The following is an 18706-nucleotide window of genomic DNA, read 5'->3' as shown; positions in this document are numbered from 1 at the left end:
ATTCTGTTGCCCAATATCTATGCAGCTGAGTACGGCGATGAGAGGAGTCCTTTTGCTAATAGCATTTACCCACTGCAACCGTGTAAGTTGTGGCAATATTTGAGACACGGGGCCACATCCTGAGCCTGGCTACAGAACATGGCCTAGCTCCACTACTGTGCACTCCATAGCACCAAGAGACCAGCCCGAGCCACTTATATACATGTGGCTTTGTATTAGTGGGAGTTTGGAGCCAAATTAATTCTAGCACTTGTAAAACTGTCAGAGAAACCCCATCCCTGACGAACACCTGCAGAACACACCAGTTACGCGGCTTAATCTAAATTCTGATAAAGAGAAGTGCTCCACACCCAACAGTCAGGTGCAGTAGATACCTTTTTTAGTACCACGACTTTCACAACACTCCTTTCTGCCAACTTTTTTAACCTTGATCATATTCTCTACCAACTCTAAATTCTCATGATCCCCATATCTCTAACAGGACCCTAAATATAAGTGAACAATGTAAAACAATTCATATCCCTCTGCTTACTTGAGTGAATGTTATAGAGAATCCTACACCACTGCCTTACTCCTGGGTACCTCCCAGGGGGATTTCTCTATATTTTCAAGATCAAGCAAGTAAAAGGGTCTTCAAGGACTTCTTTTTGCAACACTGTAATCATAAACCAATAAATACAAGACGGAAATGGACAAGAAACAGTTCTAATCTTTCAATTCATCATCTCCAAAAAATCGACTCTTAACATGTTTGTTTTTGCTACCAATCTGGAGAGGCAGAGATTTTCTGTAAGTCAGGCTGGCCGAGTGGTCTAAGGTGCTGCGTTTAGGTCGCAGTCTCCCCTGGAGGCGTGGGTTCAAATCCCACTTCTGACAGCTCATCTTTTCTTAAACATTCTTCGCAGTCATTCCGTCAGTGTTGGTGAAATATCAGTAAAAAAATGATGTCGGTATACGCCCCAAAACATTAGACTCTTCAGATAACTGTTTCGGCATCCAATTTTTAAAAATTGCACTTTTGTGTAGGTTAGGATGACCGACCGGTCTCTCTTGAATTTGTGGATTTAAATCCCACTTTTGAACACTCATATTTTCTTAGCATGATATAATGTCAGGTCTAAGACTCATAAAGTAATGACGCATTTTCCTTGAGCTCCTCCGCTATCCTGGTAAAATCCTCGCCAACTCCCTGTAAAGACTTCTACAGACTCAACACCAGACCTGGGACAATTCTGCATTCAGTACTATTGAGTGATAGTGCAGCTATTCTGTTGCCCAATTTCTATGCAGCTGAGTACGGCGATGAGAGGAGTCCTTTTGCTAATAGCATTTACCCACTGCAACCGTGTAAGTTGTGGCAATATTTGAGACACGGGGCCACATCCTGGGCCTGGCTACAGAACATGGCCTAGCTCCACTACTGTGCACTCCATAGCTCCAAGAGACCAGCCCGAGCCACTTATATACATGTGGCTTTGTATTAGTGGGAGTTTGGAGCCAAATTAATTCTAGCACTTGTAAAACTGTCAGAGAAACCCCATCCCTGACGAACACCTGCAGAACACACCAGTTACGCGGCTTAATCTAAATTCTGATAAAGAGAAGTGCTCCACACCCAACAGTCAGGTGCAGTAGATACCTTTTTTAGTACCACGACTTTCACAACACTCCTTTCTGCCAACTTTTTTAACCTTGATCATATTCTCTACCAACTCTAAATTCTCATGATCCCCATATCTCTAACAGGACCCTAAATATAAGTGAACAATGTAAAACAATTCATATCCCTCTGCTTACTTGAGTGAATGTTATAGAGAATCCTACACCACTGCCTTACTCCTGGGTACCTCCCAGGGGGATTTCTCTATATTTTCAAGATCAAGCAAGTAAAAGGGTCTTCAAGGACTTCTTTTTGCAACACTGTAATCATAAACCAATAAATACAAGACGGAAATGGACAAGAAACAGTTCTAATCTTTCAATTCATCATCCCCAAAAAATCGACTCTTAACATGTTTGTTTTTGCTACCAATCTGGAGAGGCAGCGATTTTATGTAAGTCAGGCTGGCCGAGTGGTCTAAGGTGCTGCGTTTAGGTCGCAGTCTCCCCTGGAGGCGTGGGTTCAAATCCCACTTCTGACAGCTCATCTTTTCTTAAACATTCTTCGCAGTCATTCCGTCAGTGTTGGTGAAATATCAGTAAAAAAATGATGTCGGTATACGCCCCAAAACATTAGACTCTTCAGATAACTGTTTCGGCATCCAATTTTTAAAAATTGCACTTTTGTGTAGGTTAGGATGACCGACCGGTCTCTCTTGAATTTGTGGATTTAAATCCCACTTTTGAACACTCATATTTTCTTAGCATGATATAATGTCAGGTCTAAGACTCATAAAGTAATGACGCATTTTCCTTGAGCTCCTCCGCTATCCTGGTAAAATCCTCGCCAACTCCCTGTAAAGACTTCTACAGACTCAACACCAGACCTGGGACAATTCTGCATTCAGTACTATTGAGTGATAGTGCAGCTATTCTGTTGCCCAATTTCTATGCAGCTGAGTACGGCGATGAGAGGAGTCCTTTTGCTAATAGCATTTACCCACTGCAACCGTGTAAGTTGTGGCAATATTTGAGACACGGGGCCACATCCTGGGCCTGGCTACAGAACATGGCCTAGCTCCACTACTGTGCACTCCATAGCTCCAAGAGACCAGCCCGAGCCACTTATATACATGTGGCTTTGTATTAGTGGGAGTTTGGAGCCAAATTAATTCTAGCACTTGTAAAACTGTCAGAGAAACCCCATCCCTGACGAACACCTGCAGAACACACCAGTTACGCGGCTTAATCTAAATTCTGATAAAGAGAAGTGCTCCACACCCAACAGTCAGGTGCAGTAGATACCTTTTTTAGTACCACGACTTTCACAACACTCCTTTCTGCCAACTTTTTTAACCTTGATCATATTCTCTACCAACTCTAAATTCTCATGATCCCCATATCTCTAACAGGACCCTAAATATAAGTGAACAATGTAAAACAATTCATATCCCTCTGCTTACTTGAGTGAATGTTATAGAGAATCCTACACCACTGCCTTACTCCTGGGTACCTCCCAGGGGGATTTCTCTATATTTTCAAGATCAAGCAAGTAAAAGGGTCTTCAAGGACTTCTTTTTGCAACACTGTAATCATAAACCAATAAATACAAGACGGAAATGGACAAGAAACAGTTCTAATCTTTCAATTCATCATCCCCAAAAAATCGACTCTTAACATGTTTGTTTTTGCTACCAATCTGGAGAGGCAGCGATTTTATGTAAGTCAGGCTGGCCGAGTGGTCTAAGGTGCTGCGTTTAGGTCGCAGTCTCCCCTGGAGGCGTGGGTTCAAATCCCACTTCTGACAGCTCATCTTTTCTTAAACATTCTTCGCAGTCATTCCGTCAGTGTTGGTGAAATATCAGTAAAAAAATGATGTCGGTATACGCCCCAAAACATTAGACTCTTCAGATAACTGTTTCGGCATCCAATTTTTAAAAATTGCACTTTTGTGTAGGTTAGGATGACCGACCGGTCTCTCTTGAATTTGTGGATTTAAATCCCACTTTTGAACACTCATATTTTCTTAGCATGATATAATGTCAGGTCTAAGACTCATAAAGTAATGACGCATTTTCCTTGAGCTCCTCCGCTATCCTGGTAAAATCCTCGCCAACTCCCTGTAAAGACTTCTACAGACTCAACACCAGACCTGGGACAATTCTGCATTCAGTACTATTGAGTGATAGTGCAGCTATTCTGTTGCCCAATTTCTATGCAGCTGAGTACGGCGATGAGAGGAGTCCTTTTGCTAATAGCATTTACCCACTGCAACCGTGTAAGTTGTGGCAATATTTGAGACACGGGGCCACATCCTGGGCCTGGCTACAGAACATGGCCTAGCTCCACTACTGTGCACTCCATAGCTCCAAGAGACCAGCCCGAGCCACTTATATACATGTGGCTTTGTATTAGTGGGAGTTTGGAGCCAAATTAATTCTAGCACTTGTAAAACTGTCAGAGAAACCCCATCCCTGACGAACACCTGCAGAACACCTGCAGAACACACCAGTTACGCGGCTTAATCTAAATTCTGATAAAGAGAAGTGCTCCACACCCAACAGTCAGGTGCAGTAGATACCTTTTTTAGTACCACGACTTTCACAACACTCCTTTCTGCCAACTTTTTTAACCTTGATCATATTCTCTACCAACTCTAAATTCTCATGATCCCCATATCTCTAACAGGACCCTAAATATAAGTGAACAATGTAAAACAATTCATATCCCTCTGCTTACTTGAGTGAATGTTATAGAGAATCCTACACCACTGCCTTACTCCTGGGTACCTCCCAGGGGGATTTCTCTATATTTTCAAGATCAAGCAAGTAAAAGGGTCTTCAAGGACTTTTTTTTGCAACACTGTAATCATAAACCAATAAATACAAGACGGAAATGTATAGGCAGTAGTATAGTGTATATTTATATGCATACTTATTAGACCCTTTTCCTGCATGTACCAATAGGTTTATGTGGTTAATCTTTTACTGTGTTCCTCACAGATTCAAGTACATCAGGGTCCATGGATCACAAAGCTAGGGAACGCATCTGGCGTTCTCAAATGGATCAGGTTTTTAATGATGGGTCTACTCAGCTTGCTTTTAATGGTCAAGGGAATGTGAGTGAATTACAGAATAAATACAGGAATCTATTACATCGCCGTATGAAAATATGGTGGAATAAAATCTTTTTGGAGAATTACCTACAAAGGAAATTGATCCCTAGAGGCCTCAGAGTCCAGATCTTCCCTTCCTTCCCAATCGAGGATACCACATTTGTTGCGAATTGGGAGGAAGCTTGTAATCAAAGCTCCTTTAAATTCATGGAGTTATTGGTTAATTTGAACCAAACCACATTAGATCAGCTCGACATTGACATTGAAGTGATACAATCTGATCTTAAAGAAAAAATGACGCCTGAAGGCCTAGTTAGGTTCAACCTTACGTTGGAACATCAGTTCACTGAATGGGAGAAGGAAATTAAAGATATGAAGTCTAAAAAATTTTCAAGAGACACCAATGATTACGCCCAGCAAAAAGTCTATAAATGGAGAAAAAGCACTCCATCCGCACAGACCAATCGCCATATGTCTACAACATCGATCTCATCTCAGAGTGAATCTGACGGTGGATCAAGACAGCGGTCCTATCACACGTATAGCACGAGACAAAAAAGAAAAGTACCATACAAACATACCTCAAATAAGAGAAAGCCGGATGCCGATGGACCTTCAAATTTACTTAAGGTAATTAATTTATCTAATCACGTTTTTTTCTACATCCGATATGGAGGTCTTAGAGCGAGGGTTAACATTTGCCCCATGTGCCCGTTTTGACACATTTTCCGCAATTAAGGACCTACATATTTTCGGCCGATCTCTTATTTATAAAAAAATATTTTCATAGGTCTGAGGTTGATGAGACTTTCCCTACTATCACCGAACAACAGACCCTATATGACTTAGAAGAACTGTTAAGGGAACAAGACTCTGATCCAACAGGTAAGGTACCCCCAACACTTAGGATAAAATCAAAGCGGTTTCCTGCAATGAGTATGTGCTCGGCAGTAGACTCTTTTGTTAAATCAGTCAGTCGGGAATTTGCAAAAATACCCAATGGAATTAAAAATGACAATCTATCGGCAGCACAGAGACAAAGCCTCAAAAAACTAAGTAAAATCGACGATGTCGTGTTTAAAGCAGCCGACAAAGGCGGAAATATTGTGGTCTGGCCTTGTGTGATGTATGAAGCTGAGGCCTTCAGACAATTAAATGATAAAAACTGCTACAAAAGATTGACTTATAATCCCTTGCATATTTTTCAAACAGATCTGGAAAAGATCCTAATAAAGGCCAAAACTGAGAACATCATTACCAAAGAAGTATATGATGCACTTATCCCTACTGAACCAACCATATCAACATTTTATCTGCTACCAAAGGTTCACAAAGATGCAACCGTTCCCCCAGGAAGGCCAATCATCTCAGGTAGGGGTAATTTAACCGAGAAAATTTGCAAATTCATTGACCATCATCTTAAAGGGGTTGTCGAATGTTTACCGTCACATGTGCGCGATACTGCAGATCTTCTGCAGAAAATAGATGGAATCAGTGTGGAGGAAGATATGTTACTGTGTACATGTGACGTTGAGTCACTCTACACTAGTATCCGCCATACTGATGGTTTAAGAGCTGTCTCTGCATTCCTAACTATGGGGAATATGGAACCTATTTTTGCAAATTTTATCTCGACACTTCTCAAATTTGCACTTGAACATAACTTTTTTGTCTTCAAGGATAAATTTTACCTCCAGCTCCAGGGAACAGCAATGGGGGCAGCATGTGCCCCTTCATATGCGAACCTGTTCCTGGGGCTGTGGGAACGTGACCTTTTCCATGGTGGGCGGGGTGTCTCGATGGACCGGGTCATATTTTGGGCCCGGTACATCGATGACATCCTACTTATCTGGAGGGGCACACCTGAGACTTTTGAGAATTTCATCAATGCACTAAATCTAAATGATCTAAACATCAAGCTTACGTATCATTATGACAAATGTCGAGCTGAATTTTTGGACATTAAGCTGTGTAGGGATGTGAACGGTTTCCTTCAATCAGATGTGTTTCGGAAGACAACAGCAGTCAATGCCTTCCTTCACGCTTCCTCCTCTCACCCCATACAGACGATTAAGGCAGTTCCAATCGGCCAATTCCTAAGGATTCGAAGGATCTGTTCTTCTACTGATGCATTTGAGAAACAGGCCTATGACCTCACTAACCGCTTCCTTGCCCGGGGATATAGTAAACACTCGATTAAAAAGGCATATCACCGTGCGAAAAATACATCAAGAGACGAGCTGCTATTCCCTAAACTAAAAAACAAATTAGAGACACAGGTAAGATTCACCACAGAGTATCATTCAAGATGGCCTCAAATGAAAGATATACTTAAGCAGTTCTGGCCCATATTGCTCACCGATCCAACAATTGAGAAATACATTTCTAGATATCCAACCATCTCGGCACGACGCTCAAAAAATCTTAAAGATCACCTTGTCCGCAGTCATTACCAACTAAATAGGCAAAGATTTCCCTTTGGGACTAAAGGCCCTAAATGGGGCTGTAAGACATGCGGACATTGTGTAGCGTGTCCTAATATTGAAAAGGCGACAACGTTTGTCGATTCAACGGGCAAACATACATTCACTATCACCCATTCTATTACCTGTTCAACCAAGGCAGTAGTCTATTATGCCACCTGCCCCTGCCCTAAGATATATGTTGGACTTACTACACGTGAATTGAAAATTCGAGTTAGGGAACACATCCGTGATATCACGTTGGCTGAAATGTCTGAGAACCCTGAAACCTTAAAACCTGTCGCCCGACATTTCAAGGCACATCATGCATGCGATTCGACAAAACTGAGAGTGAGAGGAATCGACTGCATTGAAAAACATATTAGAGGGGGTGACATATCCAAAAGATTGGCAAGGTGTGAATCTAAGTGGATCTGGACTCTGAGGACTATGTCTCCTTTTGGGCTCAATGAGAACCTCAATTTCACCCCATTCCTTTGACCATTGACCTTCAGTGGGTTATTTTAAAATATGTTTCAGTTTTTATGTGTCTAATTACTTCCCCTTTCATTATAGAACCTACTATGACCTGTTATAATTTGAAGAATGAGAGGTCATGAATACAGTGCGATGAATATCCATTTATACCAACAAAGAACGCTAGTCATTTTTCCTGCCCAATGATTGCTACTACGACCCTTTTGTAGTCCAATATATATATATATATATTTACATATGTATTATTTATTATCATACATATTTTGCATATTTACTTATTTATTATTCATTATTTATCACCATTATTCATCTTTTTATTTCATATTTACTGTGTCCACTTCGTTTATAAATATTTACAATATACACATTTTGTCATTTTTTTCTTTTCTTTGTTTTATTATTTTTCACACTATATTCATTGGGTTACTTGTGTTTGATGTACATTGAATTAATACATATTCATATATATTCCTATACACAATATTATATTCATATTTGTACACATCTTCTACACCACTTACCTATTACCCATCAATCAGTAATTATTAAATTACATTTATTTAGATCTCTTTACTATTATACCTATATATGTATTACATATATATATAGATTTTTTTTTTCTACCATTTACTACCACGGTTTATATCTATTATTTTTATTTTTACATTTATTCTTTTTATGTATTATGTGTAATTGTTTATCAACATTCACACGCATGCACTTTCTCACTTAGTTTCGTTCACATATAAAAATCCTAACATCGTGCTTTACAACACCTAGTACGTTTTTTTCCCTATATAGCATTATACGTAATTTACTATTACCCTTATAAATATAGACTATATACACACGCAACATATTTGTTTTATATTACACACATTGTATTGTTCCATCACTTTTATTATTGGTTTGGTTCACAATTATTAAATTGATGTATTTCACATTATATATTTGTTATGTATATAATTTTTTATTACATATATGTGTATATATAATCTTCACCATTATTTTTTACTATTATGCATTATTTATTATTTATCATTTTTCCATTATGCTTTACATGCATTATCAAATTCTATTTTACACAGATATTGTATCTATATATATATTTTTTTTTTCAATATGATATTTATATGTATTATATATATTTTTGTTTTAATATGTGTTTTTTTGTCTTATATATATATATAAAGACCACTGTATATGCAGTTTTATCCATTTATAATTGTTTGGATGTACTGTCATACAAGTTTGACTCATGGATACTGCTGTTATTTGTATTATAATGGTTATGTTTGAGATACATGTTTTATTTCCAACATTTTATATTTGTCTTTTTATGCGTGGTGCAATTTGACATATTTCTAGTAACATCTTTAAATGTGTCGTTGGGTCCTATGTACATTGTTCCTGATTGGATTTCACGCTGTTCTGCAGTTTGTCAAATATGCTTATAGCTGCTGCACCTGATGGAATATATGGTCATTATCGTTTAACACTGTATTTTTATGCCCTTCAAACTTCAAATTTGCTGTCCGATCCTGCACTGCGTATATCTCATGGGAGACATTCTTCTACAGCAGTAGGTGCTTGTGCGCTTGCGCCGGGAGGGTTTTCTCGGCTTCCCTCTGACTCGGGCGTCTGCATCTGGGTGGGCGTGTATCTGCGGCGTCAGTCGCCGTTGATCCACGCCCCCTTGATGACGCGCGTTCGGGGGATTGCTACGAGTCTTCCTGCTCCCGATGCATGACGCCAGTGTATACACTTTCACTGCCCCATGTGATCCTCAACTGCTGACATGATTGGACGGCCATATGTTTTTAAAGAGGGAGGTTCCTGCTGGAGAGACGGCACCCCCGGACGAAGGCATTCCGCCGAAACGCGCGTCGGGACTGACGTTCTCTCCATGCAGAGGACTACAAATGGGTATGTTATATATCTTCTCTCCCCCCCATCTGGTTAATTTAACTACCTTTACCACCATTGCAGACATGCTGTGTTACTCTTACCAGACCATAGCTTAAAGCTTGCAGTTTTTGCTGACATATCTGTGCACTGGGCACATATGTTTCATACTCTAGCTCCTTTCAACTGCATACATAAATGTGTCCACTTGGTCTAAGTAGATGTTAAACACACAGAAACTTTAACTATCTGGTACAAGGCTTACATCACCTATGGATAGAGATATATACCGTCACCCGTGACAGTGTCATTTAATATAGTTTTTTTTGTATGTTCTCTGCATGTGTCAGACGTCTCTTGTGTTTCATGCTCAGTATGACTCATTTTTTAATGTTGTAATTTTTTAATGTTGTAATATCTAATAAAATTTATACATCTTTCAATTTACTTGTGTTAGTTGTGCCCTATATTCTATAGGTTTATATTGGTGAAATATTAGTAAAAAAATGATGTCGGTATACGCCCCAAAACATTAGACTCTTCAGATAACTGTTTCGGCATCCAATCTTTAAAAATTGCACTTTTGTGTAGGTTAGGATGACCGACCGGTCTCTCTTGAATTTGTGGATTTAAATCCCACTTTTGAACACTCATATTTTCTTAGCATGATATAATGTCAGGTCTAAGACTCATAAAGTAATGACGCATTTTCCTTGAGCTCCTCCGCTATCCTGGTAAAATCCTCGCCAAATTAATTCTAGCACTTGTAAAACTGTAAGAGAAACCCCATCCCTGACAAACACCTGCAGAACACACCAGTTACGCGGCTTAATCTAAATTCTGATAAAGAGAAGTGCTCCACACCCAACAGTCAGGTGCAGTAGATACCTTTTTTAGTACCACGACTTTCACAACACTCCTTTCTGCCAACTTTTTTAACCTTGATCATATTCTCTACCAACTCTAAATTCTCATGATCCCCATATCTCTAACAGGACCCTAAATATAAGTGAACAATGTAAAACAATTCATATCCCTCTGCTTACTTGAGTGAATGTTATAGAGAATCCTACACCACTGCCTTACTCCTGGGTACCTCCCAGGGGGATTTCTCTATATTTTCAAGATCAAGCAAGTAAAAGGGTCTTCAAGGACTTCTTTTTGCAACACTGTAATCATAAACCAATAAATACAAGACGGAAATGGACAAGAAACAGTTCTAATCTTTCAATTCAACATCCCCAAAAAATCGACTCTTAACATGTTTGTTTTTGCTACCAATCTGGAGAGGCAGAAAGTTTCTGTAAGTCAGGATGGCCGAGTGGTCTAAGGCGCTGCGTTTAGGTCGCAGTCTCACCAGGAGGCGTGGGTTCAAATCCCACTTCTGACAGCTCATCTTTTCTTAAACATTCTTCGCAGTCATTCCGTCAGTGTTGGTGAAATATCAGTAAAAAAATTATGTCGGTATACGCCCCAAAACATTAGACTCTTCAGATAACTGTTTCGGCATCCAATCTTTAAAAATTGCACTTTTGTGTAGGTTAGGATGACCGACCGGTCTCTCTTGAATTTGTGGATTTAAATCCCACTTTTGAACACTCATATTTTCTTAGCATGATACAATGTCAGGTCTAAGACTCATAAAGTAATGACGCATTTTCCTTGAGCTCCTCCGCTATCCTGGTAAAATCCTCGCCAACTCCCTGTAAAGACTTCTACAGACTCAACACCAGACCTGGGACAATTCTGCATTCAGTACTATTGAGTGATAGTGCAGCTATTCTGTTGCCCAATTTCTATGCAGCTGAGTACGGCGATGAGAGGAGTCCTTTTGCTAATAGCATTTACCCACTGCAACCGTGTAAGTTGTGGCAATATTTGAGACACGGGGCCACATCCTGGGCCTGGCTACAGAACATGGCCTAGCTCCACTACTGTGCACTCCATAGCTCCAAGAGACCAGCCCGAGCCACTTATATACATGTGGCTTTGTATTAGTGGGAGTTTGGAGCCAAATTAATTCTAACACTTGTAAAACTGTAAGAGAAACCCCATCCCTGACAAACACCTGCAGAACACACCAGTTACGCGGCTTAATCTAAATTCTGATAAAGAGAAGTGCTCCACACCCAACAGTCAGGTGCAGTAGATACCTTTTTTAGTACCACGACTTTCACAACACTCCTTTCTGCCAACTTTTTTAACCTTGATCATATTCTCTACCAACTCTAAATTCTCATGATCCCCATATCTCTAACAGGACCCTAAATATAAGTGAACAATGTAAAACAATTCATATCCCTCTGCTTACTTGAGTGAATGTTATAGAGAATCCTACACCACTGCCTTACTCCTGGGTACCTCCCAGGGGGATTTCTCTATATTTTCAAGATCAAGCAAGTAAAAGGGTCTTCAAGGACTTCTTTTTGCAACACTGTAATCATAAACCAATAAATACAAGACGGAAATGGACAAGAAACAGTTCTAATCTTTCAATTCAACATCCCCAAAAAATCGACTCTTAACATGTTTGTTTTTGCTACCAATCTGGAGAGGCAGAGATTTTCTGTAAGTCAGGATGGCCGAGTGGTCTAAGGCGCTGCGTTTAGGTCGCAGTCTCCCCTGGAGGCGTGGGTTCAAATCCCACTTCTGACAGCTCATCTTTTCTTAAACATTCTTCGCAGTCATTCCGTCAGTGTTGGTGAAATATTAGTTAAACAATGACGTCGGTATACGCCCCAAAACATTAGACTCTTCAGATAACTGTTTCGGCATCCAATCTTTAAAAATTGCACTTTTGTGTAGGTTAGGTTGACCAACCGGTCTCTCTTGAATTTGTGGATTTAAATCCCACTTTTGAACACTCATATTTTCTTAGCATGATATAATGTCAGGTCTAAGACTCATAAAGTAATGACACATTTTCCTTGAGCTCCTCCGCTATCCTGGTAAAATCCTCGCCAACTCCCTGTAAAGACTTCTACAGACTCAACACCAGACCTGGGACAATTCTGCATTCAGTACTATTGAGTGATAGTGCAGCTATTCTGTTGCCCAATTTCTATGCAGCTGAGTACGGCGATGAGAGGAGTCCTTTTGCTAATAGCATTTACCCACTGCAACCGTGTAAGTTGTGGCAATATTTGAGACACGGGGCCACATCCTGGGCCTGGCTACAGAACATGGCCTAGCTCCACTACTGTGCACTCCATAGCTCCAAGAGACCAGCCCGAGCCACTTATATACATGTGGCTTTGTATTAGTGGGAGTTTGGAGCCAAATTAATTCTAGCACTTGTAAAACTGTCAGAGAAACCCCATCCCTGAAGAACACCTGCAGAACACACCAGTTACGCGGCTTAATCTAAATTCTGATAAAGAGAAGTGCTCCACACCCAACAGTCAGGTGCAGTAGATATCTTTTTTAGTACCACGACTTTCACAACACTCCTTTCTGCCAACTTTTTTAACCTTGATCATATTCTCTACCAACTCTAAATTCTCATGATCCCCATATCTCTAACAGGACCCTAAATATAAGTGAAGAATGTAAAACAATTCATATCACTCTGCTTACTTGAGTGAATGTTATAGAGAATCCTACACCACTGCCTTACTCCTGGGTACCTCCCAGGGGGATTTCTCTATATTTTCAAGATCAAGCAAGTAAAAGGGTCTTCAAGGACTTCTTTTTGCAACACTGTAATCATAAACCAATAAATACAAGACGGAAATGGACAAGAAACAGTTCTAATCTTTCAATTCAACATCCCCAAAAAATCGACTCTTAACATGTTTGTTTTTGCTACCAAACTGGAGAGGCAGAGATTTTTTGTAAGTCAGGATGGCCGAGTGGTCTAAGGCGCTGCGTTTAGGTCGCATTCTCCCATGGAGGCGTGGGTTCAAATCCCACTTCTGACAGCTCATCTTTTCTTAAACATTCTTCGCAGTCATTCCGTCAGTGTTGGTGAAATATCAGTAAAAAAATGATGTCGGTATACGCCCCAAAACATTAGACTCTTCAGATAACTGTTTCGGCATCCAATCTTTAAAAATTGCACTTTTGTGTAGGTTAGGATGACCGAGCGGTCTCTCTTGAATTTGTGGATTTAAATCCCACTTTTGAACACTCATATTTTCTTAGCATGATATAATGTCAGGTCTAAGACTCATAAAGTAATGACGCATTTTCCTTGAGCTCCTCCGCTATCCTGGTAAAATCCTCGCCAACTCCCTGTAAAGACTTCTACAGACTCAACACCAGACCTGGGACAATTCTGCATTCAGTACTATTGAGTGATAGTGCAGCTATTCTGTTGCCCAATTTCTATGCAGCTGAGTACGGCGATGAGAGGAGTCCTTTTGCTAATAGCATTTACCCACTGCAACCGTGTAAGTTGTGGCAATATTTGAGACACGGGGCCACATCCTGGGCCTGGCTACAGAACATGGCCTAGCTCCACTACTGTGCACTCCATAGCTCCAAGAGACCAGCCCGAGCCACTTATATACATGTGGCTTTGTATTAGTGGGAGTTTGGAGCCAAATTAATTCTAGCACTTGTAAAACTGTCAGAGAAACCCCATCCCTGACGAACACCTGCAGAACACACCAGTTACGCGGCTTAATCTAAATTCTGATAAAGAGAAGTGCTCCACACCCAACAGTCAGGTGCAGTAGATCCCTTTTTTAATACCACGACTTTCACAACACTCCTTTCTGCCAACTTTTTTAACCTTGATCATATTCTCTACCAACTCTAAATTCTCATGATCCCCATATCTCTAACAGGACCCTAAATATAAGTGAACAATGTAAAACAATTCATATCACTCTGCTTACTTGAGTGAATGTCATAGAGAATCCTACACCACTGCCTTACTCCTGGGTACCTCCCAGGGGGATTTCTCTATATTTTCAAGATCAAGCAAGTAAAAGGGTCTTCAAGGACTTCTTTTTGCAACACTGTAATCATAAACCAATAAATACAAGACGGAAATGGACAAGAAACAGTTCTAATCTTTCAATTCAACATCCCCAAAAAATCGACTCTTAACATGTTTGTTTTTGCTACCAAACTGGAGAGGCAGAGATTTTTTGCAAGTCAGGATGGCCGAGTGGTCTAAGGCGCTGCGTTTAGGTCGCAGTCTCCCCTGGAGGCGTGGGTTCAAATCCCACTTCTGACAGCTCATCTTTTCTTAAACATTCTTCTCAGTCATTCCGTCAGTGTTGGTGAAATATCAGTAAAAAAATGATGTCGGTATACGCCCCAAAACATTAGACTCTTCAGATAACTGTTTCTGCATCCAATCTTTAAAAATTGCACTTTTGTGTAGGTTAGGATGACCGACCGGTCTCTCTTGAATTTGTGGATTTAAATCCCACTTTTGAACACTCATATTTTCTTAGCATGATATAATGTCAGGTCTAAGACTCATAAAGTAATGACGCATTTTCCTTGAGCTCCTCCGCTATCCTGGTAAAATCCTCGCCAACTCCCTGTAAAGACTTCTACAGATTCAACACCAGACCTGGGACAATTCTGCATTCAGTACTATTGAGTGATAGGATAGTGCAGCTATTCTGTTGCCCAATTTCTATGCAGCTGAGTACGGCGATGAGAGGAGTCCTTTTGCTAATAGCATTTACCCATTGCAACCGTGTAAGTTGTGGCAATATTTGAGACACGGGGCCACATCCTGGGCCTGGCTACAGAACATGGCCTAGCTCCACTACTGTGCACTCCATAGCTCCAAGAGACCAGCCCGAGCCACTTATATACATGTGGCTTTGTATTAGTGGGAGTTTGGAGCCAAATTAATTTTAGCACTTGTAAAACTGTCAGAGAAACCCCATCCCTGACGAACACCTGCAGAACACACCAGTTACGCGGCTTAATCTAAATTCTGATAAAGAGAAGTGCTCCACACCCAACAGTCAGGTGCAGTAGATACCTTTTTTACTACCACGACTTTCACAACACTCCTTTCTGCCAACTTTTTTAACCTTGATCATATTCTCTACCAACTCTAAATTCTCATGATCCCCATATCTCTAACAGGACCCTAAATATAAGTGAACAATGTAAAACAATTCATATCCCTCTGCTTACTTGAGTGAATGTTATAGAGAATCCTACACCACTGCCTTACTCCTGGGTACCTCCCAGGGGGATTTCTCTATATTTTCAAGATCAAGCAAGTAAAAGGGTCTTCAAGGACTTATTTTTGCAACACTGTAATCATAAACCAATAAATACAAGACGGAAATGGACAAGAAACAGTTCTAATCTTTCAATTCAACATCCCCAAAAAATCGACTCTTAACATGTTTGTTTTTGCTACCAAACTGGAGAGGCAGAGATTTTTTGTAAGTCAGGATGGCCGAGTGGTCTAAGGCGCTGCGTTTAGGTCGCAGTCTCCCCTGGAGGCGTGGGTTCAAATCCCACTTCTGACAGCTCATCTTTTCTTAAACATTTTTCGCAGTCATTCCGTCAGTGTTGGTGAAATATCAGTAAAAAAATGATGTCGGTATACGCCCCGAAACATTAGACTCTTCAGATAACTGTTTCTGCATCCAATCTTTAAAAATTGCACTTTTGTGTAGGTTAGGATGACCGACCGGTCTCTCTTGAATTTGTGGATTTAAATCCCACTTTTGAACACTCATATTTTCTTAGCATGATATAATGTCAGGTCTAAGACTCATAAAGTAATGACGCATTTTCCTTGAGCTCCTCCGCTATCCTGGTAAAATCCTCGCCAACTCCCTGTAAAGACTTCTACAGACTCAACACCAGACCTGGGACAATTCTGCATTCAGTACTATTGAGTGATAGTGCAGCTATTCTGTTGCCCAATTTCTATGCAGCTGAGTACGGCGATGAGAGGAGTCCTTTTGCTAATAGCATTTACCCACTGCAACCGTGTAAGTTGTAGCAATATTTGAGACACGGGGCCACATCCTGGGCCTGGCTACAGAACATGGCCTAGCTCCACTATTGTGCACTCCATAGCTCCAAGAGACCAGCCCGAGCCACTTATATACATGTGGCTTTGTATTAGTGGGAGTTTGGAGCCAAATTAATTCTAGCACTTGTAAAACTGTCAGAGAAACCCCATCCCTGACGAACACCTGCAGAACCCACCAGTTACGCGGCTTAATCTAAATTCTGATAAAGAGAAGTGCTCCACACCCAACAGTCAGGTGCAGTAGATACCTTTTTTAGTACCACGACTTTAACAACACTCCTTTCTGCCAACTTTTTTAACCTTGATCATATTCTCTACCAATTTTAAATTCTCATAATCCCCATATCTCTAACAGGACCCTAAATATAAGTGAACAATGTAAAACAATTCATATCCCTCTGCTTACTTGAGTGAATGTTATAGAGAATCCTACACCACTGCCTTACTCCTGGGTACCTCCCAGGGGGATTTCTCTATATTTTCAAGATCAAGCAAGTAAAAGGGTCTTCAAGGACTTCTTTTTGCAACACTGTAATCATAAACAAATAAATACAAGACGGAAATGGACAAGAAACAGTTCTAATCTTTCAATTCAACATCCCCAAAAAATCGACTCTTCACATGTTTGTTTTTGCTACCAATCTGGAGAGGCAGAGCGTTTCTGTGAGTCAGGATGGCCGAGTGGTCTAAGGCGCTGCGTTTAGGTCGCAGTCTCCCCTGGAGGCTTGGGTTCAAATCCCACTTCTGACAGCTCATCTTTTCTTAAAAAATCTTCGCAGTCATTCCGTCAGTGTTGGTGAAATATTAGTAAAAAAATGATGTCGGTATACGCCCCAAAACATTAGACTCTTCAGATAACTGTTTCGGCATCTTTAAAAATTGCACTTTTGTGTAGGTTAGGATGACCGAGCGGTCTCTCTTGAATTTGTGGATTTAAATCCCACTTTTGAACACTCATATTTTCTTAGCATGATATAATGTCAGGTCTAAGACTCATAAAGTAATGACGCATTTTCCTTGAGCTCCTCCGCTATCCTGGTAAAATCCTCGCCAACTCCCTGTAAAGACTTCTACAGACTCAACACCAGACCTGGGACAATTCTGCATTCAGTACTATTGAGTGATAGGATAGTGCAGCTATTCTGTTGCCCAATTTCTATGCAGCTCAGTACGGCGATGAGAGGAGTCCTTTTGCTAATAGCATTTACCCACTGCAACCGTGTAAGTTGTGGCAATATTTGAGACACGGGGCCACATCCTGGGCCTGGCTACAGAACATGGCCTAGCTCCACTACTGTGCACTCCATAGCTCCAAGAGACCAGCCCGAGCCACTTATATACATGTGGCTTTGTATTAGTGGGAGTTTGGAGCCAAATTAATTCTAGCACTTGTAAAACTGTCAGAGAAACCCCATCCCTGACGAACACCTGCAGAACACACCAGTTACGCGGCTTAATCTAAATTCTGATAAAGAGAAGTGCTCCACACCCAACAGTCAGGTGCAGTAGATACCTTTTTTAGTACCACGACTTTCACAACACTCCTTTCTGCCAACTTTTTTAACCTTGATCATATTCTCTACCAACTCTAAATTCTCATGATCCCCATATCTCTAACAGGACCCTAAATATAAGTGAACAATGTAAAACAATTCATATCACTCTGCTTACTTGAGTGAATGTTATAGAGAATCCTACACCACTGCCTTACTCCTGGGTACCTCCCAGGGGGATTTCTCTATATTTTCAAGATCAAGCAAGTAAAAGGGTCTTCAAGGACTTCTTTTTGCAACACTGTAATCATAAACCAATAAATACAAGACGGAAATGGACAAGAAACAGTTCTAATCTTTCAATTCAACATCCCCAAAAAATCGACTCTTAACATGTTTGTTTTTGCTACCAAACTGGAGAGGCAGAGATTTTTTGTAAGTCAGGATGGCCGAGTGGTCTAAGGCGCTGCGTTTAGGTCGCAGTCTCCCCTGGAGGCGTGGGTTCAAATCCCACTTCTGACAGCTCATCTTTTCTTAAACATTCTTCGCAGTCATTCCGTCAGTGTTGGTGAAATATCAGTAAAAAAATGATGTCGGTATACGCCCCAAAACATTAGACTCTTCAGATAACTGTTTCTGCATCCAATCTTTAAAAATTGCACTT

At 40.6% G+C, this 18706-nt stretch overlaps 10 non-coding genes across 10 annotated transcripts; all 10 read left to right on the top strand.

The window, feature by feature from the left end:
• Positions 1 to 793: 793 nt before the first annotated feature.
• On the top strand, positions 794 to 876 carry TRNAL-UAG (transfer RNA leucine (anticodon UAG)). Its single transcript has one exon. It is a non-coding gene; the product is annotated as a tRNA-Leu (tRNA).
• Positions 877 to 2058: 1182 nt separating this feature from the next.
• On the top strand, positions 2059 to 2141 carry TRNAL-UAG (transfer RNA leucine (anticodon UAG)). Its single transcript has one exon. It is a non-coding gene; the product is annotated as a tRNA-Leu (tRNA).
• A 1182-nt stretch (positions 2142 to 3323) lies between these two features.
• TRNAL-UAG (transfer RNA leucine (anticodon UAG)) lies at positions 3324 to 3406 on the top strand. Its single transcript has one exon. It is a non-coding gene; the product is annotated as a tRNA-Leu (tRNA).
• A 7480-nt stretch (positions 3407 to 10886) lies between these two features.
• Positions 10887 to 10969, top strand: TRNAL-UAG (transfer RNA leucine (anticodon UAG)). Its single transcript has one exon. It is a non-coding gene; the product is annotated as a tRNA-Leu (tRNA).
• Positions 10970 to 12151: 1182 nt separating this feature from the next.
• TRNAL-UAG (transfer RNA leucine (anticodon UAG)) lies at positions 12152 to 12234 on the top strand. Its single transcript has one exon. It is a non-coding gene; the product is annotated as a tRNA-Leu (tRNA).
• A 1182-nt stretch (positions 12235 to 13416) lies between these two features.
• Positions 13417 to 13499, top strand: TRNAL-UAG (transfer RNA leucine (anticodon UAG)). Its single transcript has one exon. It is a non-coding gene; the product is annotated as a tRNA-Leu (tRNA).
• Positions 13500 to 14681: 1182 nt separating this feature from the next.
• On the top strand, positions 14682 to 14764 carry TRNAL-UAG (transfer RNA leucine (anticodon UAG)). The gene has a single exon. It is a non-coding gene; the product is annotated as a tRNA-Leu (tRNA).
• Positions 14765 to 15951: 1187 nt separating this feature from the next.
• On the top strand, positions 15952 to 16034 carry TRNAL-UAG (transfer RNA leucine (anticodon UAG)). Its single transcript has one exon. It is a non-coding gene; the product is annotated as a tRNA-Leu (tRNA).
• A 1182-nt stretch (positions 16035 to 17216) lies between these two features.
• On the top strand, positions 17217 to 17299 carry TRNAL-UAG (transfer RNA leucine (anticodon UAG)). The gene has a single exon. It is a non-coding gene; the product is annotated as a tRNA-Leu (tRNA).
• Positions 17300 to 18481: 1182 nt separating this feature from the next.
• TRNAL-UAG (transfer RNA leucine (anticodon UAG)) lies at positions 18482 to 18564 on the top strand. Its single transcript has one exon. It is a non-coding gene; the product is annotated as a tRNA-Leu (tRNA).
• Positions 18565 to 18706: the final 142 nt, after the last annotated feature.

The sequence above is a fragment of the Rhinoderma darwinii genome, chromosome 1 (genome assembly GCF_050947455.1).
Source record: "Rhinoderma darwinii isolate aRhiDar2 chromosome 1, aRhiDar2.hap1, whole genome shotgun sequence".
Taxonomy (NCBI): Eukaryota; Metazoa; Chordata; class Amphibia; order Anura; family Rhinodermatidae; genus Rhinoderma; species Rhinoderma darwinii.
Note: the sequence above shows the minus strand (reverse complement) of the source record. Positions and strands in the feature narration are given on the sequence as shown.